This window comes from Entelurus aequoreus, linkage group LG12 (genome assembly GCF_033978785.1).
Source record: "Entelurus aequoreus isolate RoL-2023_Sb linkage group LG12, RoL_Eaeq_v1.1, whole genome shotgun sequence".
In the NCBI taxonomy this organism is placed as follows: domain Eukaryota; kingdom Metazoa; phylum Chordata; class Actinopteri; order Syngnathiformes; family Syngnathidae; genus Entelurus; species Entelurus aequoreus.
The window spans coordinates 65812351-65838360 of record NC_084742.1 but is presented as its reverse complement, the minus strand read 5'-3'; the positions used below and the strand labels follow the sequence as shown (position 1 = coordinate 65838360).

The following is a 26010-nucleotide window of genomic DNA, read 5'->3' as shown; positions in this document are numbered from 1 at the left end:
TTTTGATTATTATTATAATATTGCCAACATTTTAAAGTTTTCTTAATAAATTGTGACTTTTGTCGAGTAAAATTACAACTCTTTTCATAGTACTGCCAAAATTCTAAGTTTTTCTTGTGAAATTGTGACCTTTTTCTTGTGAAATTCCAACTCATTTTTCACAACAAGCTTTTTTATATTTACATAGTATGTATATATTATTAATGTTGTAAATATACTTCTTTATATATCTAGAAATTGTGGTCCTAAAGAGGGATGCATTTTTCTTTGGTCTCAAGAAGGTAACAAATACAAGAATGTGTGTGTGTGTGTGTGTGTGTGTGTGTGTGTGTGTGTGTGTGTGTGTGTGTGTGTGTGTGTGTGTGTGTGTGTGTGTGTGTGTGTGTGTGTGGGTGTGTGGGTGTGTGTGTGAGTGTGAGTGTTCTTGTATTTCTACCCTTCTTGAGACATGAAGAAGGAAAAGTAGCCTCCATATGAGGGTGGTCCCAAAAAGGAGGAATTTTCCAAATTGACTGTGTGTCGCTCTTAAAAGTGCTCCCCCTCTGGCCAACATATGAAATAACAAGTGTGTGTAAGAAATTAAAATGCACCCCCTTTGGCCGAAATTAATTAAAAAATATATATGTATATATATGTGACATACTGTAATAGCGTGAAGTCAATAATGAAGATTAAAAAACAATTGCAAACAAAAAAATAATAAATAATAACTAAAAGCAGTCTTTTTCTTACAATGTGTTGACTTTTTTTTTTTCAAATTGGGAACAATTTATCATATTCATTCTGTTTCTGTAATGTTGCAATAGTTTCTCGTAAAATTATAACTTTTTTATGTAAAATTATTACTTTTTAATGCAAAATGGTGACATTTGTCATATAAAATTCTGACTTTTATCACAATATTGCCCATTTTTTCGTTGTTCTTGTAAAACAGTGACATTTTTTTTGAGTAAAATTATGACTTTAAAAAAAATACGATTATTATTATAATATTGCCAACATTTTAAAGTTTTCTTAATAAATTGTGACTTTTGTCAAGTAAAATTTCAACTCTTTTCATAATACTGCCAAAATTCTAAGTTTTTCTTGTGAAATTGTGACCTTTTTCTTGTGAAATTCCAACTCATTTTTCACAACAAGCTTTTTTATATTTACATAGTATGTATATATTATTAATGTTGTAAATACACTTCTTTATATATCTAGAAATTGTGGTCCTAAAGAGGGAGGCATTTTTCTTTGGTCTCAAGAAGGTAACAAATACAAGAATGTGTGTGTGTGTGTGTGTGTGTGTGTGTGTGTGTGTGTGTGTGTGTGTGTGTGTGTGTGTGTGTGTGTGTGTGTGTGTGTGTGTGTGTGTGTGTGTGTGTGTGTGTGTGTGTTCTTGTATTCTACCCTTCTTGAGACATGAAGAAGGAAAAGTAGCCTCCATATGAGGGTGGTCCCAAAAAGGAGGAATTTTTCAAATTGACTGTGTGTCGCTCTTAAAAGTGCTCCCCCTCTGGCCAACATATGAAATAACAAGTGTGTGTAAGAAATTGAAATGCACCCCCTTTGGCCGAAATTAATTTAAAAAATATATATATATGTGTATATAGAGGCATACTGTAATAGCGTGAAGTCAATAATGAAGATTAAAAAACAATTAAATAAAAAAATTTTAAAAATAACTAAAAGCAGTCTTTTTCCTACAATGTGTTGACTTTTTTAAAGAAAAATTGGGAACAATTTATCATATTCTTTCTGTTTCTGTAATGTTGCAATAGTTTCTCATAAAATTATAACTTTTTTATGTAAAATTATTACTTTTTAATGAAAATGGTGACATTTGTCATATAAAATTTTGAATTTTATCACAATATTGCCCATTTTTTCGTTGTTCTTGTAAAACAGTGACATTTTTTTTGAGTAAAATTATGACTTTAAAAAAATTACGATTATTATCATAATATTGCCAACATTTTAAAGTTTTCTTAATAAATTGTGACTTTTGTGGAGTAAAATTTCAACTCTTTTCATAATACTGCCAAAATTCTAAGTTTTTCTTGTGAAATTGTGACCTTTTTCTTGTGAAATTCCAACTCATTTTTTACAACAAGCTTTTTTATATTTACATAGTATGTATATATTATTAATGTTGTAAATATACTTCTTTATATATCTAGAAATTGTGGTCCTAAAGAGGGAGGCATTTTTCTTTGGTCTCAAGAATGTAACAAATACAAGAATGTGTGTGTGTGTGTGTGTGTGTGTGTGTGTGTGTGTGTGTGTGTGTGTGTGTGTGTGTGTGTGTGTGTGTGTGTGTGTTCTTGTATTTCTACCCTTCTTGAGACATGAAGAAGGAAAAGTAGCCTCCATATGAGGGTGGTCCCAAAAAGGAGGAATTTTCCAAATTGACTGTGTGTCGCTCTTAAAAGTGCTCCCCCTCTGGCCAACATATGAAATAACAAGTGTGTGTAAGAAATTGAAATGCACCCCCTTTGGCCGAAATTAATTTAAAAATATATATGTATATATATGTGACATACTGTAATAGCGTGAAGTCAATAATGAAGATTAAAAAACAATTGCAAACAAAAAAATAATAAATAATAACTAAAAGCAGTCTTTTTCTTACAATGTGTTGACTTTTTTTTTTCAAATTGGGAACAATTTATCATATTCATTCTGGTTCTGTAATGTTGCAATAGTTTCTCGTAAAATTATAACTTTTTTATGTAAAATTATTACTTTTTAATGCAAAATGGTGACATTTGTCATATAAAATTCTGACTTTTATCACAATATTGCCCATTTTTTCGTTGTTCTTGTAAAACAGTGACATTTTTTTTGAGTAAAATTATGACTTTAAAAAAAATAAGATTATTATTATAATATTGCCAACATTTTAAAGTTTTCTTAATAAATTGTGACTTTTGTCAAGTAAAATTTCAACTCTTTTCATAATACTGCCAAAATTCTAAGTTTTTCTTGTGAAATTGTGACCTTTTTCTTGTGAAATTCCAACTCATTTTTCACAACAAGCTTTTTTATATTTACATAGTATGTATATATTATTAATGTTGTAAATTCACTTCTTTATATATCTAGAAATTGTGGTCCTAAAGAGGGAGGCATTTTTCTTTGGTCTCAAGAAGGTAACAAATACAAGAATGTGTGTGTGTGTGTGTGTGTGTGTGTGTGTGTGTGTGTGTGTGTGTGTGTGTGTGTGTGTGTGTGTGTGTGTGTGTGTGTGTGTGTGTGTGTGTGTGTGTGTGAGAGTGTTCTTGTATTTCTACCCTTCTTGAGACATGAAGAAGGAAAAGTAGCCTCCATATGAGGGTGGTCCCAAAAAGGAGGAATTTTTCAAATTGACTGTGTGTCGCTCTTAAAAGTGCTCCCCCTCTGGCCAACATATGAAATAACAAGTGTGTGTAAGAAATTGAAATGCAGCCCCTTTGGCCAAAATTAATTTAAAAAAAAAATATATATATGTGTATATAGAGACATACTGTAATAGCGTGAAGTCAATAATGAAGATTAAAAAACAATTGCAAACAAAAAAATCCAAAAAAATAATAAATAATAACTAAAAGCAGTCTTTTTCTTACAATGTGTTGACTTTTTTCTTAAAAAATTGGGACCAATTTTTCATATTCTTTCTGTTTCTGTAATGTTGCAATAGTTTCTCGTAAAATTATAACTTTTTTATGTAAAATTATTACTTTTTAATGAAAATGGTGACATTTGTCATATAAAATTCTGACTTTTATGACAATATTGCCCATTTTTTTGTTGTTCTTGTAAAATAGTGAATTTTTTTTTAGTAAAATTATGACTTTAAAAAAATTACGATTATTATTATAATATTGCCAACATTTTAAAGTTTTCTTAATAAATTGTGACTTTTGTCGAGTAAAATTACAACTCTTTTCATAATACTGCCAAAATTCTAAGTTTTTCTTGTGAAATTGTGACCTTTTTCTTGTGAAATTCCAACTCATTTTTCACAACAAGCTTTTTTATATTTACATAGTATGTATATATTATTAATGTTGTAAATACACTTCTTTATATATCTAGAAAGGCTGGTCCTAAAGAGGGAGGCATTTTTCTCAGGTCTCAAGAAGGTAACAAATACAAGAATGTGTGTGTGTGTGTGTGTGTGTGTGTGTGTGTGTGTGTGTGTGTGTGTGTGTGTGTGTGTGTGTGTGTGTGTGTGTGTGTGTGTGTGTGTGTGTGTGTGTTTTCACAGTTTGAAAAAAAAAATTCGAATCAGATAATAAACGATATGTTATATACCGTAAATTACGAACGCTAAGCCGCTACTATTTTCCCTACGCTTTGAACCCTGCGGCTTATAAAACGTGGCTAATTTCTCGGGTTCCTTCGCCGACAGCCATAATGCGTATAGTTTTAGGGTAAAAAAACAAAACAAGCAAAGACATGTAAAATGTGTGTTATTGTTTGTGCTATGGCGCCATCTTTCCGACGAATGTGCTTCCTGCAGGTGCGGCTGGGTGAATACTTGTGAAGTACAAGTGCCATTCCGTCTTCTAGCCATCCATAGCGTTCTACTCATACAGATTCTTCATTCGTCACTCCAAGCGACGTTTTGTAAGTTTTTACAATATAACTAAAACTATTCTTACGTACTAAACCGTCCCGTGTGCGATGTCTGTAGGAGTGTTTTCATGAACATTTCTATGTGCTGTCGTAATGTAGTAAAGCTAGCTTCATTAGCATTAGCTAATATGATTGGAGAGCTAGCTTGCGCAGCTAGCGTCTCCATGACCATGACTTCTGTTTTGTTCGATCAGCCGTTTTACTGCCCTGTTACAGGCACCGTTTGGAAACAATTAAGATATGTAAATAAACATTTACAGAGTATTTCTGTGGAAGTAACTTTTTTTACAACGTATATATCTGCGGCTAACGAATAGGAAAAAAAAACATTTCTGATATCGATGTGCATTTTAATTTTTGATAGTTAATACAGAGTGGCATTACGGTCCTTTTATCCTCATCTCAACGGATGTTTCCAGGTGTCTCGATGGAAGCCATCAGAATAGATTTGATAGGTTTTTTTTGGAAGTTTCTTTCAGCATTTTATTATGTGCGGCGTACACCGCATCCAAACTTCGAGTGCAATAAAACGTTTCACCTTGCAGGGTCGCTGGATTTATTCCAGCCGCAGAAGCGCGTAATAACAAAAAATACTTAAGTTGACGAGAGAATAAACGGAAGGCCAGATGTGACAAGGAACCACGTTGAAGGTAGTGTGCATCTTTGACGCAAGTCAAAGGACGTTACACACCTTTTTTTTTCACTTAAAGGGGAACTGCCCTTTTTGGGGGGAATTTTCCCTCAAACAAGAACATATGTTTTGTTTTTTATGCAATCGTAAATAAACAATAGGAAAAGTCAGCTATCAATGGAGTTAATTATTCCACCTATAAAGTGCTCTAAAAAATGTCCATCAAGGTTTTATATACATGCTGTAAGTATATATGTAGTATCTAGTAACATTCATAATAACATGTAATATATACATGATGTAAGTATATATGTAATGTAGTAACATTCATAATAACAAGTCATATATACATGATGTAAGTATATATGTCATGTAGTAACATTCATAATAACATGTGATATATACATGATGTAAGTATATATGTCATGCAGTAACATTCATAATAACATGTAATATATACATGATGTAAGTATATATGTCATGTAGTAACATTCATAAAAACATGTAATATATATGATGTAAGTATATATGTCATGTAGCAACATTCATAATAACATGTAATATATACATGATGTAAGTATATATGTAGTATCTAGTAACATTCATAATAACATGTAATATATACATGATGTAAGTATATATGTAATGTAGTAACATTCATAATAACAAGTCATATATACATGATGTAAGTATATATGTAATGTAGTAACATTCATAATAACATGTAATATATACATGATGTAAGTATATATGTCATGTAGTAACATTCATAATAACATGTAATATATACATGATGTAAGTATATATGTCATGTGGTAACATTCATAAAAACATGTAATATATATGATGTAAGTATATATGTCATGTAGTAACATTCATAATAACATGTAATATTTACATGCTGTAAGTATATATGTCATGTAGTAACATTCATAATAACATGTAATATATACATGATGTAAGTATATATGTCATGTAGTAACATTCATAATCACATGTAATATATACATGATGTAAGTATATATGTCATGTAGTAACATTCATAATAACATGTAATATATACATGATGTAAGTATATATGTAATGTAGTAACATTCATAATAACATGTAATATATACCTGATGTAAGTATATATGTCATGTAGTAACATTCATAATAACATGTAATATATACATGATGTAAGTATATATGTCATGTAGTAACATTCATAATAACATGTAATATTTACATGCTGTAAGTATAAATGTAGTATCTAGTAACATTCATAATAACATGTAATATATACATTATGTAAGTATATATGTAGTATCTAGTAACATTCATAATAACATGTAATATTTACATGATGTAAGTATATATGTAATGTAGTTACATTCATAATAACATGCAATATATACATGATGTAAGTATATATGTAGTGTAGTAACATTCATAATAACATGTAATATATACATGATGTAAGTATATATGTCATGTAGTAACATTCATAATAACATGTAATATATACATGATGTAAGTATATATGTCATGCAGTAACATTCATAATAACATGTAATATATACATGATGTAAGTATATATGTCATGTAGTAACATTCATAATAACATGTAATATTTACATGATGTAAGTATAAATGTAGTATCTAGTAACATTCATAATAACATGTAATATATACGTAATATATACATGATGTAAGTATATATGTCATGTAGTAACATTCGTAATAACATGTAATATTTACATGCTGTAAGTATAAATGTAGTATCTAGTAACATTCATAATAACATGTAATATTTACATATTTTGCTCATTTTAAGCACACTGCCTCGTGTTAATTTCACACACGCATCAAAAACGTTCACTTTCCCTTCAACAACAACAGCCATACTAATCACGGCAGACTTTTGGGACAAATGATGATCCAGAAAGTTCTATTTTTGAAGCTGAATATAAGGAGGATGATCTACAAGTTTTAGAAGCTGTTTGCTAAACACTAAGCATCATGTAGCAGTGTCGCTAAGTGCTAAACAAGATGTACAAAGGTAATAAAATATTTACTTACTGTACAATGTCTGCTCTCATTGGGATAAAGACTGATGGGATGTTTATATCTTCCTGTTTAGATGAAGAATTAATCATAATCCTCACAAAGGGTTAAAAAAAAAAAAGGTGGCATGTTTTTTTTCCCGTGTCTTTCTCTCTCTCCATTTCTGGGTATAAGTTGGATGTCAAAGTTGACCAACTTGTTGTTTTTTTTGTCCACAACCTGAGAGGCATGATTTATAATCTATATGTATAATGTATTTATATTATTCACATGTGAATAATGCTGTATAATAGACTGTATTTATGTTATTCACATGTGAATAATGCTGTATAATAGACTGTATTTATGTTATTCACATGTGAATAATGCTGTATAATAGACTGTATTTATGTTATTCACATGTGAATAATGCTGTATAATAGACTGTAATTATATTATTCACATGTGAATAATGCTGTATAATAGACTGTATTCATAATATTCACATGTGAATAATGCTGTATAATAGACTGTATTTATGTTATTCACGTGTGAATAATGCTGTATAATAGACTGTATGTATATTATTCACATGTGAATAATGTTGTATAATAGACTGTATTTATGTTATTCACATGTGAATAATGCTGTATAATAGACTGTATTTATGTTATTCACATGTGAATAATGCTGTGTAATAGACTGTATTTATGTTATTCCCATGTGAATAATGCTGTACAATAGACTGTATTTATATTATTCACATGTGAATAATGCTGTATAATAGACTGTATTTATATTATTCACATGTGAATAATGCTTTATAATAGACTGTATTTATATTATTCACATGTGAATAATGCTGTATAATAGACTGTATTTATATTATTCACATGTGAATAATGCTATATAATAGACTGTATTTATATTATTCACATGTGAATTATGCTGTATAATAGACTGTATTTAAAATTATTCACATGTGAATTATGCTGTATAATAGACTGTATTTATATTATTCATGTGTAAAAAATACCTAAGTGTTTATTGTCTATTGTGAGTGAACCGTGGTGATGAATTTCCCCCAGGCATCAATAAAGTACTTTCTATTCTATTCTATTGTAACTATTCTATCACGGTGACGCTTAAAGTAGTTCCTCGGCATTAGCGCTTATAACAACAGTATCGCTCATACTTGGTTAATATTCAGGTCACAACGTGTGAATGGAGTATTGTCGGCGGTATTTTGGATGTTTTCAGAGGGCTTTATGTGTACGCATTGTTAGCCGCTTCATACTTGCTGTATTTTACGACTTAGAATGCATAAAATGAATAAAACATATGTGTTCCTGTCTTACATTTAAATGCATTTTCCAAAAACAGTGCAGTTTCCCTTTAAGAGACAAAATGTTACTACCTGCAGAGACCTTAACTACAAAAAAATAAAAAATAAAAAAAACACAGGTAGGTATGATTTGTGCACTGCTAATCACAGCCAAGGAAAATGCTCTCTTGCACAGCCCTGAGAAAATAGTTTCAGCAGTATAATGCCGAAATGACATATTGGCCTTGGTGGAGGTCTGCAGCACAACATCCCAGATGTCCTTTCCAGCTATCAACACAAAAAGTTGTAGGCCATAAAATCCAACACTGCCACCATTGCGGCTCAAGGCCTGAGATGCACAGCCTCTTTGTGTCACCAGGGAAGTGCTTTTTTATTTTATTTTAATTAAATCCGTCCTGTCTAGACACTCAGACAAATCATATTGTTGATGTAGATGATCTATATCTGGAAATAACTTGTTTGACGCAGCCAGACCGGAGTAAAACAAAAGAAAGGAAGTGCAAGTTCTAACCCAGTGGGGTCATAAAGTGGAGTGTGACGACATTCCAGGTCTCTCATCCCTAAAACGGCAAACGTATCATAAGTGATACGTAAGGTTTTATTAATTTATTTCCTAAAAAGCCTGATGTATCAGATCAGATACATGCATTAAACGTATCATCCACATGGGAGAAGAAACGAGTGACACCTGATTTTTTAAGATAAACTTTGTTTATTTATTTATTATTCATTTTATTTTATTTTGTTTTGTATAAATGTCTGTGATGATAATGTCAATGATGCTGTTGTTGATAATATTCATTTTTGTTTGATTACTTTTTGGATGGTTTTGTGTCATGTTTGTGCATCCTCTCAATTGCTCTGTCGGTTGCTGTTCTGGATGTTGCTGTGCCGGGTTTGGTTTCGTAATTGGAATTGTATTATTAGTGTATTGTGTGTATTATTTTGTTGGACTGATTAATAAAAAATACAAATATAAACTTTGACAAATTTGAAAGAAATAATGTAATAATTGTTTTTCTTTTTACTGACACATCAGTATGAACAGTTAATCCGTGGATGCGATGTGAAACTACTTAATATTGCACAATATATTTTATGGTAAAACTGTGGAAAATATGTGTATCGAATTTGAAACATCGGGTATAAAAGGTAATATAACTCTAAATTAGTCAATTGGCATTTTGTTACATTTTATGCATTATAAATACATACAGTCTTTATATAATGTTTACATTACACATTATGTTATAATGTTTACATTACACATTATGGTATATTTAGAGGTAAAATATACATATCCAATTTGCTGTATTATTTTGTGGTGATCAGTCCATTTGAGTTGTATTATAAATCACAGCGTCCTGATTTTTATGAGAGGTGGGAAAAAAATGATCGCTTTAAAAAAATACATAATGATGTTGACTTTTAGTCCGTTTTTTTATTTTTAGACAGGAAATAATGCCAACACTGAAGATGCTTTGAAAATGATGAAGAATGTGAATTCAAGTGGAGCCGCTGGGGTGAGAAGATGACGAATGTTCTTTTTATGTTTGGAAATAACATGATGGATATGTCTGTGAGTTACATTATCAGGCCTCAAATTTTTATTTTTTAAGGTCAAGGCAAGTGTTGCCTCATAGGAGGGCTCATATTTTAGGGCACATAGGCAAGTTAGAAGGGCACCTAGGCAAACATTATTTTCTTTCCAGGCAGGAGATATATATATATATATATATATATATATATATATATATATATATATATATATATATATATATATATATATATATATATATATATATATATATATATATATATATATATATATATATATATATATATATATATATATATATATATATTTATTTTATATATATTTATTTTATATATATAAAAAATAAATACATTAAAAAAAAAAATATATATATATATAAAATAAATATATATATATTTTTTTAATATATATATATATATATATATATATATATATATATATATATATATATATATATATATATATATATACAGTATATATATGTAATATACAATAATTTTGAAAGATAGCCCCTGATGGCCATCCTATATATATATATATATATATATATATATATATATATATATATATATATATATATATATATATATATATATATATATATATATATATATACACAATAATTTTGAAAGATGGCCCCTGATGGCCATAAGATGTAACTGCACTTTTTGGCCATATAGATAAAAATAGTGTTCATGTATGAGATCTAGGGCTACCAATTATGACCAAGGTAATAAATAAGATTATTGTTATCAGTATTGAAATCATGATTACTGATTGTTAGGTAAAGCAATGTTGGGGTGTGTACGTACTACCATCATGTCATTCGTAATGTCTAATAAAAAGGCTATAGATAAACGTTAAAGACAAATATTAGTTGTTTTTTTGATTCTTTAATAACATCAACTTGTCAGCTTTTTGTCATTAAATGATGCCTTTATCTCTATTTTTACATTTTGATAGAGGAAGTTTTTATTTATTAAATTTTTTTTAACACATTGACAAAATGATGTGTCACATGATTGATTTTTGAAGTAATACCTTTGTGACATGAAAAAAAAACACAAGTAATGGAAAAAAAAACACCTTGCGTTTACTTGTTGATATCAAAATAAAACACAAAGCCGTTTGGCTAACGACGATTAAGCCTAATAAACACGAACTTTGTTCTTGTCTTGGTTCAGTACAACAGTTTGGCCGACAAAAACAAAGAGGAGTGACACCTCTCCCATCGAATACACAATCTTCAATGCCTGCGTTCAGTTCTAAGAGATGACAATAACATTTTAGCCAGTATTGATGTTATTTGAAAACCGATACAGTTTGAGGTTAAATAAAGGAGGAGTGAACATCCCAGTCAACAAAGTAAAGACTTTATAAACAAGTTGTGACAACGTTCACGACACATCACCTGCTGCAAAAATAGTTTTCTCCTTCGCTGTATACTTTTAGTGTGGGGACGATATTGTCCACACCTGTCTCCATCTAAACACAGCAGTGCCTCTTAAACGCACGGCGGGAAGCGAGGGAAATCGACTTTGAACCAAGCGCTTGGCTCCGTTTACTCTGAAGGGATGTCTCCACAGCAAAGTCTGTGTAGTTAGTCCGCCGTAATTATCAAGCCAAACGACGCATGTGCGCATAAGCCTGACTTCATGTTGCCTAAAATGCATTAATAAATAAATTAATAAAAAAATGACACGGTATTATTAACTGTCGGCAATTTTATCGCATGTTCTTGCCCCAGAATGGTTCATTTTTGGGGGCATTACGGCGAAATATAAGGGCGGTCGTGGTGAAATTCAAGTCCTGCATCGTTTTGGTTTGTTTAAACACATTATTTTGTGACCGGCTGTGTCTTTCTTCTTTCTTTTTATTTTGTCCTTTCCAGCTACAAATCATATTGTTGATGTAGATGATCTATATCCACTGTACACATTTACTTTGGAAAAGAGAAGTGTGGGATACTTATCTTGTTGTCTTATTTGTATTTGACTTTATTAAATGGATTTATATTATCATTTGGTGCAGCCGGGCAGGAGGGGATGGAAAGAGAAAAAAAGGAAGAAAAGGGGGAAATTGAAGGGACAAGAGGGGGATAAGACAGAGAGACAATAACAACAAACACAACAATAACAACAACACAAATGATAGTAAAAGTGAAAGCAGAGATGCAGTTAGTGAAGTAAATATTAATAACACAGAAATGGCAATGAACATTATTACACTACAAATGGATCAATACAAATACCAATGTGAAATATCACTATTGGTAATGAATAATAACAATAATTACCTCTATTGTCAACAATATAATTGTTTCAAATGCAACAATACATATGCCTGTATGTAATGATAACTTCAAATACAAAATAAAACAGATGCATGGAGGTGAAGAAAGAGAAGCAAACTGTATTAACCTTGTAGATTGTTATAGTAACCATAGGTTAAGCTTTGTGACCAGCTGTGTCAAATATGAATCATACATGGAAAATTATTTTTGTAAAAAAAAAAAAAATCTTCTTCAGAGGGACCAATTAAAGCTGCAGTTTCAAGTAATTGGAACATTCTGTCAACGATGTCGTGGTTGAAGAGTCAATTTGGCGCAGGTTGGTACAAAGTAGAAGTGGCGTCTTTGAAGTACCATTGAACAGGATGCAGGAATTAAAGGCCACGCCCCCTCATTATAAGCGAGCGGCGGACCGCCCGTCACTCCGCAGAGCCCGTGCCCATTTCGACAGGTGCCGGCGGATAATTGGGCGGACCGCCGCGCTTCTGTCTCCGGCAGCTCATTACCATCACTCACAATCCCCCCCCCCCCCCACCCCCACCCCCACTTTAAATAAGCTCCGCAGCAAACACGACTCCTCGGATTTGCTAAAACGTCAACGGCGCTCTGACAATAAAGGTCCTGCGCCGCCGCAGGTTTAGCGGGCCGTTAAATCATTGTAAATATGATCGTGGTGAAGTGGGGTGGCACTCCATTCCGGATTCAAACCGCCAGCCAGAAAGGGTCTCTTCTTTCCTGATGTAGCACTTCTCTCGATAGGCTCCATTTACCCATGACCCTTCGCTCTCTGCTCTTCAGCGACTTTCAGCCTCAGCTTTATGCGTGAAGCCTTTCAGGCTCCACCGGGAGTTTTAAAAGGCGGTTTAAAGGCCTACTGAAATGATTTTTTAAAATTTAAACGGGGATAGCAGATCTATTCTATGTGTCATACTTGATCATTTCGCGATATTGCCATATTTTTGCTGAAAGGATTTAGTATAGAACAACGACGATAAAGATTGCAACTTTTGGTATCTGATAAAAAAAAAGGCTTGCCCCTACAGGAAGTAGCGTGACGTAGTCAATTGAACATTTACGCAAAGTTCCCTATTGTTTACAATGATGGCCGCCAGAAGTGAGAGCGATTCGGACCGAGAAAGCGAGGATTTCCCCATTAATTTGAGCGAGGATGAAAGATTTGTGGATGAGGAAAGTGCAAGTGAAGGACTAGGTGGAAGCTATTCAGATAGGGAAGATGCTGTGAGAGCCGGGGGTGACCTGATATTCAGCTGGGAATGACTACAACAGTAAATAAACACAAGACACATATATACTCTATTAGCCACAACACAACCAGGCTTATATTTAATATGCCACAAATTAATCCCGCATAAAAACACCTAGGTGTTTGTTATGCTAGCTCCTAGCTACTAGCTCCCGTCCATATAACCCGCCAATACAATTCAAACACCTGCACAACACACACACTCACTCAGCCCAACGGACCGTTCACCTAACCCAGGGGTCGGCAACCCAAAATGTTGAAAGAGCCATATTGGACCAAAAAAACAAAAACAAATCTGTCTGGAGCCGCAAAAAAATCAAAAGCCATATTACATGTGTCATGAGATATAAATTTAATTAAGAGGACTTAAAGGAAACTAAATTAGCTCAAATATAGCTACAAATTAGGCATAATGATGCAATATGTACATATAGCTAGCCTAAATAGCATGTTAGCATCGATTAGCTTGCAGTCATGCAGTGACCAAATATGTCTGATTAGCACTTCACACAAGTCAATAACGTCAACAAAACTCACCTTTGTGCACTCACGTACAACGTTAAAAGTGTGGTGGACAAAATGAGACAGAAAAAGAAGTGGCATAAAACACGTCCTAGAAAGTCGGAGAAAGTTATGCATGTAAACAGACTATACGGTGAGTTCAAGGACCGCCAAAATAAGTAGGACAAAACGGCGCTCGCCAAATACTTGAATCAGTGAAGCATATTTAATATAAACAGTGTGATTTATAACAAGTACGGAGGTTTGTGTCATGTTTGTCCTCCTACAGAAACCATACTAAAACAAAAAATGGATTTTTTTCCCCTCATCTTTTTCCATTCTTCATACATTTTTGAAAAATCTCCAGAGAGCCACTAGGGCGGCGCTAAAGAGCCGCATGCGGCTCTAGAGCCGCGGGTTGCCGACCCCCGACCTAACCCAAGGTTCATAAAGCTTATATATTTAACCAAAGTTACGTACGTGACACGCACGTACGGGCAAGCGATCAAATGTTTGGAAGCGTGCGGGTGGGACCTGATATTCAGCTGGGAATGACTACAACAGTAAATAAACACAAGACATATATATACTCTATTAGCCACAACACAACCAGGCTTATATTTAATATGCCACAAATTAATCCCGCATAAAAACACCTAGGTGTTTGTTATGCTAGCTCCTAGCTACTAGCTTGAGCTAGTTATAGCTCGAGCGGGTTGTATGGACGGGATCCCGTCCATATAACCCGCCAATACAATTCAAACACCTGCACAAAACACACACTCACTCAGCCCAAAGGACCGTTCATATAACCCAAGGTTCATAAAGCTTATATATTTAACCAAAGTTACGTACGTGACACGCACGTACGGGCAAGCGATCAAATGTTTGGAAGCGTACTCACGGTATCGCGTCTGCGTCTGTGTATCCAAATCAAAGTACTCCTGGTTAGAGTCTCTGTTGTCCGAGTTCTTCGATCTTGACTGCATTTTTCGGGAATGTAAACAATGAAACACCGGTTGTGTTGTGTTGCTGACTTCCCTTGCAAAATACTCCGCTTCGCACCGACAACTTTCTTCTTTGCTTGCTCAGCTTCTTTCTCCATAATGCAATGAACAAATTGCGACAGATTCACCAACACAGATGTCCAGAATACTGTGGAATAATGAGATGAAAACAGCTATTTCGTATTGGCTTCAATGGGGAAGCCATACCTCTGTTTCACTGGCTACGTCACGCCCATACGTCATCCTCCAAAGGCGTTTTCAACCGGAAGTTTAGCGGGACATTTAAAATTGCACTTTATAAGTTAACCCGGCCGTATTGGCATGTGTTGCAATGTTAAGATTTCATCATTGATATATAAACTATCAGACTGCGTGGTCGGTAGTAGTGGGTTTCAGTAGGCCTTTAAGCGGGGCATTGGCGTCTTTCAGAGGCAGTATTGACACTACAAGCTGGTCCGTGCCATGACCGCTGTCCAACAAAGACCAAGTAACGTACAGTCGTGGTCAAAAATATACATACACATCAAATAGTTTTCTCCTTGGCTGAATACTTTTAGTGTGGGGACAAGTGTCTCCAATATTGTCCACACCTGTCTCCATCCAAACACAGCAGTGCCTCTTAAACACATGGCGGGAAGCGAGGGAAAATGACGTTAAACCAAGCGCTTGGCTCCGTTTACTCCGAGGGGAAATCTCCGCAGCAAAGTCTGTGTAGTTAGTCCGCCGTGATTATCAAGCTAAACGACGCCAGTGCGCATGCGTATGACTTCCTGTTGCCTAAAATGCATGAATAAATTACGTTTTTTCGGTAACTAATAAATTAGACGGTGTTACCAACCGTCTGGAATTTTATCGCAAATTATCATCACACCGTTAATTTTTACATCCCTCGTCCATCAACAAGTAAAAAGTCAAGGGCGGTCAAGGTATGTTCTTGCCGCAGATGTTGGTCAATTTTTTAGGGTCTTACGCTAAATGATGAGGGCGGTTGCGGCTTTTGCCGCGCTTGCCGTGGTTAAATTCAAGTCCTGTACATACAGTGGTGGTCAAAAGTTTACATACACTTGTAAAGAACATCATGTCATGGCTGTCTTGACTTTCCAATCATTTCTACAACTCTTATTTTGTGTGTGATGTAGTGATTGGAGCACATACTTGTTGGTCACAAAAAAACATTCATGAAGTTTGCTTCTTTTATGAATTTATTATGGGTCGACTGAAAATGTGACTGGGTCAAAAGTATACATACAGCAATGTTGGTCATGATCCGTATCCCGGATCATGTTTTGTTATGTTATGTTAGTTTTGGACTCCCTTAGTTCCTGTTTGTGCACCTCTGGGTTTGTTTTAGTTTCCATGGGGATTAATTGGGTTCACTGCCTCTGGTTAGTGGTCGGCACGCTCAGCTGCTGTCAACCACTAATCAGAAAGCTATTTATTCACCTTGCTGGCCACGCTAAGTCTGGCTTCATTGTTTGCTTCTTGCTACCGTTACGTGAGTATTCCTTGTCTCTAGTCCATGCTAAGTGTTAGCCTTAGCGTTCAGTGCGATCGGCACGTTTTTCCTCTGACTTGTTTTCCGTTTTTGGTACCGTATTTTCCGCACCATAAGCCGCCCGGTGTTGTAAGCCGCACCTTCAATGAATGGCATATTTCAAAACTTTGTTTACCTATTAGCCGCCCCGTGTTATAAGCCGCACCTACGCTACGCTAAAGGGAATGTCAACAAAACAGTCAGATAGGTCAGTCAAACTTTAATAATATATCACAAACCAGCGTTCTAACAACTCTGTTCACTCCCAAAATGTAATGTGCAAATGTGCAATCACAAAAATAGTAACACTCAAAATAGTGCGGAGCAATAGCAACATCAATAACTCAACGTTGCTCGAACGTTAATGTCACACAACACACAAAATAAACATTTAAAGCTCACGTTCTGAAGTTATTACTCATCCACAAATCCCTCGAATTATTCTTCTTCGGTGTGCTTCACTTGTTTTTTGACACCATCTGTGATGTGGACGCGCATGCAGTCGTAGATCAACAGGGACGGAGCTGCGTAAAAAAAGTCACCCGGTCCCTTCGCTCATCTTTTCTTCATCCATCCATCCCTTCGAGTTAGCTTTTATGATGACGCCGGCTGGAAAGTTCTCTTTTGGCAAGGTCTTCCTTTTGAATATCACCGGGGGTGGAAGTTTCTGGCCGTTAGCATTGCAAGCTAGAACCACAGTGAAGACGACTTCTCATTCCCTGTGGTGCGAATATTCACCGTACGTGTTCCCGTTGTATCCACAGTGCGGTTCACATGAATATCAAAAGTCAGTGGAACCTTGTACGCGTGTCTCTTAGTAGGAGACATTTTGTGGTCTTTACAGAAACACACAAATTAAATGAAAGGTAATATCCGCGCGCTTCTTCTTCTACGGGGACCGGTGCTCACCTTGGCGGTTGCTTACAGTAGAAGAAGAAGCGCTTCCTCTTCTATGGGGGCGGTTGCTTACCGTAGAAGAAGAAGCGCTTCCTCTTTTACGGGGAAAAAAGATGGCGGCTGTTTACCGTAGTTGCGAGACCTAAACTTTATGAAAATAAATATTAATATTAATACATATATAAGGTGCACCGGGTTATTAGCCGCACTGTCAGCTTTTGAGAAAAATTGTGGTTTTTAGGTGTGGCTTATGGTGCGGAAAATACGGTACTTGTTTGATTTCGACAATAAATCATGTTCCTACCTGGACGTCCTGTCCGGAGTGGTCCGTCTGCATCCCGGGGAAACGAACCTTGCAGCAATGTTAATATTTGCTTACATGTCCCTTGGCAAGTTTACCTGCAATAAGGCGCTTTTGGTAGCCATCCACAAGCTTCTGCTTGACCACTTGACCACTCCTCATGACAAAATTGGTTCAGTTCAGCTAAATGTGTTGGTTTTCTGACATGGACTTGTTTCCTCAGCATTGTCCACACGTTCAAGTCAGGACTTTGGGAAGGCCATTCTAAAACCTTCATTCTAGCCTGATTTAGCCATTCCTTTACCACTTTTGAGGTGTGTTTGGGGTCATTGTCTTGTTGGAACACCCAACTGCGCTCGAGACCCAACCTCCGGTTGTCCTGAAGAATTTGGAGGTAATCTTTGACAGGTTCAAACACCTAAGACATCTATTAAACAGACAAGAAGCAAGGAATTAAACAGAGACAGGATTCAATTTAGCTCAATGAGGCGAGCGCGTACACCTGTACTCTTGTACAGTGTCGTCTCACGCTCTGCTGAAAGGATTGCACACCTCCTCTTTTATTTGGACTTCCCCTGATTACATGGCAACAGCTGTTTCTAAGGGGAGAGGAGGTCGTAAACAGCTGTTCCCCTGGGTCACAAAACAGTTAAAAGAAAAGATGCCTGGAGCTTGCGTCAGGTCCGGCTTCCTCTCCGCTTTGTAGATCTCGGGTCAAGACAAGATCTTCCTGTGGATCACAATAGATCAAAGAAACCGACACCTTCATGTCGCTTCTCATCGTACACAGTGGAGTTTTACAAGCCTTTTGCTTGGTAAGATCAAAGACAGCTTTTGTCCTCTCGCCGGGAACTCATGGAAACAGAAAATTTTGTGATAACTTACATACAATTGGGTACAGGATACAGGTTTGGAATTGGGGGTTAAATCACCAAAATGATTCCCGGGCGCGGCACCGCTGCTGCCCACTGCTCCCCTCACCTCCCAGGGGGTGAACAAGGGGATGGGTCAAATGCAGAGGACAAATTTCACCACACCTAGTGTGTGTGACAATCATTGGTACTTTAACTTTGAACTTTTTTAACAATTATTCTGACAATCCTCCTTTTTCATTGTCCCATTTACTCTCTGTAAAGCGCCAGTTCCATTGGCAGCAAAATACTACCACCACCATGCTTGACGGTAGGGATGGTGCTCCTGGGATTAAAGGCCTCACCTTTTCTCCTCCAAACATATTGCTGGGTATTGTGGCCAAACAGCTCCATTTTTGTTTTATCTGACCACAGAGCTTTCCTCCAGAAGGTCTTATCTTTGTCCGTGTGATGTCAGATGAAACAAAAATTGTTGTTGACAAGCTAAAATCATCAGCCCGGAGGTTGGGTCTTGGGCGCAGTTGGGTGTTCCAACAGGAAAATGACCCCAAACGTGTCCTGGGCATGACGTTAAAGTGCATCCGGCAGTGGAGGCTCCTCTATGGGGTCTTGGGGCACTAGGAGGTTAACCCCTTTACTACTGTTACCCCAGGTGGCCCTTGGCAAAGGCCCAGTACCTGACTGCCCCCTAGCCAGGGATACGGTGAAGACCTCAACGGCGGAGCAGGCGGAAGACGGTAGATTTAAGAACTACCACAACGGCTGCGATGGCGGAAGAAGGCTGCAGCAGAAAAGGGTCCCCAGTCGTCTTGGACTCCATGCCACTGGACCCTGACCCGATTTCTGTCAAGGATCGTGTGGTGACTGTCTGTGCACCAGTCTCCCCAAGTTAAACAAAGTCACGCACAGGCATCCTCCATAAAGGGATACACCCCTACCCGGAGGATCGTCATACTCGTTCGAGTGACCGCCGATGATGACCCCAAACGCACGTCAAAAGTGGTAAAGGAATGACTAAATCAGGCTAGGATGAAGGTTTTAGAATGGCCTTCCCAAAGTCCTGACTTAAACGTGTGGACAATGCTGAAGAAACAAGTCCATGTCAGAAAACCAGCAAATTTAGCTGAACTGCACCAATTTTGTCAAGAGGAGTGGTCAAGCAGAAGCTTGTGGATGGTTACCAAAAGCGCCTTATTGCAGGTAAACTTGCCAAGGGACATGTAAGCAAATACTAACATTGCTGTATGTATACTTTTGACACAGCATATTTGCTCACATTTTTAGTAGACCAAAAAAATAAGAGTTGTAGAAATGATTGTAAACTCAAGACAGCCATGACATGATGTTCTTTACAAGTGTATGTACACTTTTGATCGCGACTGTATTTTTCAGACCATGGGGCACACTGCCGATGAGCGGGTCTAGTCAGGTCTATTTTCGTAGAAAAGTCGCACCTGATTATAAGGCGCATTAAAGGAGTCATATTAGTATGATTTATTTCTAAACGTAAAAGACTTCCTTGTGGTCTACATAACATGTAATGGTGGTTCTTTGGTCAAAATGTTGCATGGATTATTGTGATGTTTATAAAAATATTTCTAAAATCTTATTTTGTAAGGCCATGTCATTTTAGTTTGTTTCTGGTGGGACAATTTAGTTGGATGCACAGGTACATCACTTCCTGTTTTCAAAACAAGGGCAGAGAGGGAAGCCATGAGGTTTTGAGCAATCTGTTCGCATCCTTAACACAGAACCCACGAATCAATGTTGTAAGTAGTGGTGGTGCATTCATCAGTTGTTTGTGTACAGATATCCGTCATTATTTCATGCAAATACTTTATCATTTATGTTTAAAAACGATGTTAAAAAAAATCGCTATGCTAATCGCAGGTTATGCTAATTCAGACTGCATTAAAGTTATGCATTGTCAAGTTCAAAAAGCCAAAAGGAACTTTATTCTTATTTTTTTTCTGTCTTTTTTGACAGTTTTCACTCTGTGCCATGGTGAATGAAACCAGTAAAGCACAGCGACGGCTCATGTGTTCATTATGGAGAGGGTTTAGCGTGATGTTTATTCTCCAGTTCCCACACTGAGGTGAGCACATGATAATCATCTTTTACAGGTCATCTGACTAGGGATGGGCGATACCACACTTTTAGGATTCGAAACGATACCGATACTTTTTCTTGTATTTTCATCGATACCGATACCAATAATTTCTTATTGGCAATTTTTTGTCAGTCAAAAATATTATTACTATTTTTATTATTTAAGACAAATCACAAGACAAATACAGACCATTTATACCACATTTATTATGGTCAATATATAGTAAAAGTAAAATTAAAATAACATAAATATGAAAAATAAATTAAATATTATATATAATAATAACTATATATTATATATAATAATAATTAAATATTAGGGCTTTCCAATTAACAGTCAAATCCGAATTGCAAGAAGCTGCAGTTATTTTTTAAAGTTTGTGATATAATTAGCAATTAATGAAATATGAAATAGGCTAATGTTTTCGAAATGTAAGAAATCATGTTACAGATTAAAACCAAAATCACATTCAATCATATATTCAAGATTTTCTTGGAAAAAAATAAAACTGTAATGCAAAGATGAAGAATCTCCAAATTGTATCTCTTTCTTATCTTGTTTTAAATACTCAAGCAATTTTCAACTAACAGTAAATTCCCCTGTGTGGAAATTATTTGAATTTAGGATAATAATTTAAACAAAAATATTCAGTAAAAAAATAAAATAAACAATGCCTGACACTGGATATGCCTGGCTGCATCGCTGTGGGCTGGCTGTGTGTGTGTTGCACGTTGACGACGCTCATTTGCTGTCTCCTGTCACGTGACTGGGCCAGCTCTATACCCTGCCAGGTACAGGGGTGTCCCAGCACATAGTAAGTTAAGTAAGTCATCAAAAACATCTGAAAGTGATGCTTGCACCCCCCACACGCCGTTTTTTGGTTTATATCGATACTTTTTTCAGAAAAGTGATGCCAAATGAGTAGCGTGTGAGTATCGATATATCGATACCACAGGATCGATACGCACATCCCTACATCTGACAGTCGCTTCAGGATGCGGCGCTTTGTGGGCGGGTCTTATTTACGTGCCTCCACTTGGAACGCATCTTCCCATCCGGCAAAAAACGTTTTTGATTGATTGATTGATTGAAACATTTATTAGTAGTTTGCACGGTGAAGTACATATTCCGTACAATTGACCACTAAATGGTAACTCCCCAATAAGTTTTTCAACTTGTTTAAGTTAATCCACTTAAATTGATCATGATACAGATATATACTATCAAATACTAGCAAATATATACTAACATCATAATACAGTCATCACACAAAATACTCATCAGAGTATATACATTTAATTATTTACATTATTTACAATCCGGGGTGTGGTATATGGAGGGGGGGGGGGGTTAGGTTTGGTTGGTATCAACACTTCAGTCATCAATAATCAGCATCAACAATTGCATCATCAGAGAAATGGATATTGAAACAGTGTAGGACTGACTTGGTAGGATATGTACAGCAAGTAGTGGACATAGAGAGAGAGATATCAGAAAGCATAAGAAAAAGTGTCTACATTTCATTGTTTGATTGTTTACATTTGATTATTTATAGTCCGAAGAGGTTTTATGTGGAAGGGAGGGTGTTAGTTTAGGGTTGTAGTTGCCTGGAGGTGTTCTTTTAGTGCGGTTTTGAAGGAGGATAAAGATGCCCTTTCTTTTACACCTGTTGGGAGTGCATTCCACATTGATGTGGCATAGAAGGAGAATGAGTTAAGACCTTTGTTAGATGGGAATCTGGGTTTAACGTGGTTAGTGGAGCTCCCCCTGGTTTTGTGGTTATGGCGGTCATTTACGTTAAGGAAGTAGTTTGACATGTACTTCGGTATCAGGGAGGTGTAGCGGATTTTATAGACTAGGCTCAGTGCAAGTTGTTTTACTCTGTCCTCCACCTTGAGCCAGCCCACTTTGGAGAAGTGGGTAGGAGTGAGGTGGGATCTGGGGTGGAGGTCTAGAAGTAATCTGACTAGCTTGTTCTGGGATGTTTGGAGTCTAGATTTGAGAGATTTGGAGGTGCTAGGGTACCAGGAGGTGCATGCGTAGTCGAAAAAGGGTTGAACGAGAGTTCCCGCTACAATCCTCATGGTGCTTTTGTTGACCAGAGAGGAGATTCTATAGAGAAATCTCATTCGTTGGTTGACCTTTTTGATGACCTTGGTTGCCATTCTATCACAGGAAAGATTAGCCTCTAGAATGGAACCTAGGTAGGTGACCTCATCCTTCCTTGTGATAACAATGTCACCTACTTTTATAGTCCCACCGGAACTCTCTAATAACTAAAGTCCCTTGGGTGAATAATGTAAACTCATTACACCGGTATGTTTTAGTGCTTTCATGATGAGTTTACTGACAGATATAAGTAATAACTTTGCACTACTTTATATTAGAAATGGCAACAGTGGAGGATGAATGTCACATAACAAGAAGATAGAGGAAAAGAAGAAGCTTATCGACTACGGGGTCTCCACGGACTACAAAGGCGGATGCACGCAAATTTTCAGGACTTATGCAGATCCAAAATACACATCAACTGATACTAGAAGGTAAGAAAAGTTGCTTTTGCATAATATTGGGAAACAAAACGCCAGATAATGTCTTACTTTATACACACACCATAATAATACTCCTATGTGGAAGCACACTACGTCTGACTATGGTAGCCGTAATGCGGCGACAATCCATCAAGCTTAGTGCAGCTTCATAGCTTACCAAAGTCGTACTAAAACATTTTGATACAATTTTGAGTGCCGTGTGTAACGTTCTATATTTTCAATGGAACATATACAATTTTGGTGTTGTTTACTTGAGTCATATTGCAGTCTACACGTATCTCTTATGTGTGACTGCCATCATATTGCAGTCTACACATATCTCTTATGTGTGACTGCCATCATATTGCAGTCTATACATATCTCTTATGTGTGACTACCATCATATTGCAGTCTACACGTATCTCTTATGTGTGACTGCCATCATATTGCAGTCTACACGTATCTCTTATGTGTGACTGCCATCATATTGCAGTCTACACATATCTCTTATGTGTGACTGCCATCATATTGCAGTCTATATGTATCTCTTATGTGTGACTACCATCATATTGCAGTCTACACGTATCTCTTATGTGTGACTGCCATCATATTGCAGTCTACACGTATCTCTTATGTGTGACTGCCATCATATTGCAGTTGACACGTATCTTTTATGTGTGCTTGCCATCATATTGCAGTAGACACGTATCTCTTATGTGTGACTGCCATCATATTGCAGTCTACATGTATCTTATGTGTGACTGCCATCTGCTGGTCACACTTATCATTTCACCATGTACCAAATAAAATAGCTTTGAGGTCGGTAAGCACAATCAAATTTATTCCGTACATTAGGGTCACAACGGCGTACAATGGCGGACGCGCACGCATTTTCAGGACTTATGCAAATCCAAAATACACATCAGAAGGTACCAGAAGGTAAGAAAAGTTGCCTTTGCATAATATTGTGAAACAAAACGCCAGATAATGTGTCTGCTAGTAGGTGCCATTTTGGCGTCCTTATACACACACCATAACAATACCGTATGTTGAAGCACAGTATGTCTGACTATGGTAGCCGCAATGCTCCGACAATCCATCAAGCGGTGCGGCTTCGTAGCTTACCGAAGTTGTACTAAAAACATTTTGACGGGTTTTTGAGCGCCGTGTGTAATGTTCTATATTCTCAATGGAACATTTAAAGTTTTGGTGTTGTTTACTGGCGTCATCTTGGAGTCCACACGTATCTCTTATGTGTGACTGCCATCTACTGGTCACACTTATCATTGCACCATGTACCAAAGAAAATTGCTTTGAGGTCGGTAAGCGCAACCAGAATTATGCCGTACACTAGGCGCACTGTTCATTTTTGAGAAAATAAAAAGGATTTTAAGTGCGCCTTATAGTCCGAAATATACGGTACCAGTGAGGTAAATTGTAACGAGTACATTTTTCGTATACAATTGTGAACTAGTATGCATTTGTATTTGGTCATATAATCTTTTAGGGGATTAGTCTATAAAGGAAATATGATAGTTTCTTTACCAAAAAGAAAAATGGGATCTTGAGGAATGCAGTTTTTGATTTTAGGAGCGACTATAAACACATTAGCGACCTCTGGTAGGAGCCCCCACCTAGGAGTAGAGATCAGGGGTCGGAGGTCCCCGACTCAAACTGAGCCAAGTGACAACGCCAGGAGGTTGATTGCCTTAGTACCAATAAACTGGGCTTTGTCCAGACTGGCCGGCCCCAGGGCTAGAACAACAAAGTAAGTGTCTTCATCTCAAAGGTATACAAGGAGACGTTTCCCTGACAGAAGGAGAGAGATTGTCACTTGGCTAACATCTCCTCCAGGTTTGCTGCAGCACCTGTAATTGTGAGGACTCGCTCCATCAAATAAAAGCCTTCTGTGCAACGATTCCTCACCGGCCTCATATTTGGTCCGTTCGTTCACACCACCAAGTCGTCCTCGGGTCCGGACGAGGATGACAAGACCAGCAATATGCAACACCAGCTGCAGTCAGTCAATATTAGGGACAGGTACCGTTCACATTTGAACCGATACGGTACCAACTGCCAGTTGTTGGCTCTCACAGAGTCTGCTTGATTAGCGTTGTTGTTGATGGAGAAGGGATCTGTGGTTCCTCCTCTACGTCACGAATCACATGACTGGCCTGCTCATTAACTCTCAAAATGGCTCGGGAATCTCTGTGACATTGATACTATTTTGATCATAATGATTTACTCTCAAACTTTGGAAGTATCAATATAGAGGCAACTTTACAGTTGCAAGTACCAGACTTTCAATGGCAGTAGTGTACGGTTTATTGTGTGGTTTTGTTTCTTGTTGTGCCCCAGAAAGTGTTAATACTGTAAGTATAGTACTTATCACACACCTGCTGTTTAATTGTAACGTGCATCTCAGTTGTAGTTCTCTTTAACACATTTAGTGGTGTTGGAAATCGCCATGTAAAATTGCTAATGCCAATCAGTAGCATGTCAGCAGCAAAGCCAATGTATCTTAGCATCAAGCTAGCAC

The 26010-nt window shown here is 36.4% G+C and overlaps 1 protein-coding gene and 1 long non-coding RNA gene across 2 annotated transcripts in view; one reads left to right on the top strand and one right to left on the bottom strand.

Annotated features, from left to right (window-relative positions):
* Nucleotides 1-26010, bottom strand: part of LOC133662458 (chemokine-like protein TAFA-2) — a 179482-nt gene that overhangs the window by 110193 nt on the left and 43279 nt on the right. The window lies entirely within an intron of this gene.
* LOC133662459 (uncharacterized) overlaps nt 20521-26010 on the top strand; it is a 30466-nt gene continuing 24976 nt past the window's right edge. Inside the window, exons 1-3 of the long non-coding RNA XR_009828105.1 lie at nt 20521-20599; nt 20817-20925; nt 23328-23483. This is a non-coding gene — a long non-coding RNA (uncharacterized LOC133662459). The remainder of the gene's footprint in view (nt 20600-20816; nt 20926-23327; nt 23484-26010) is intronic.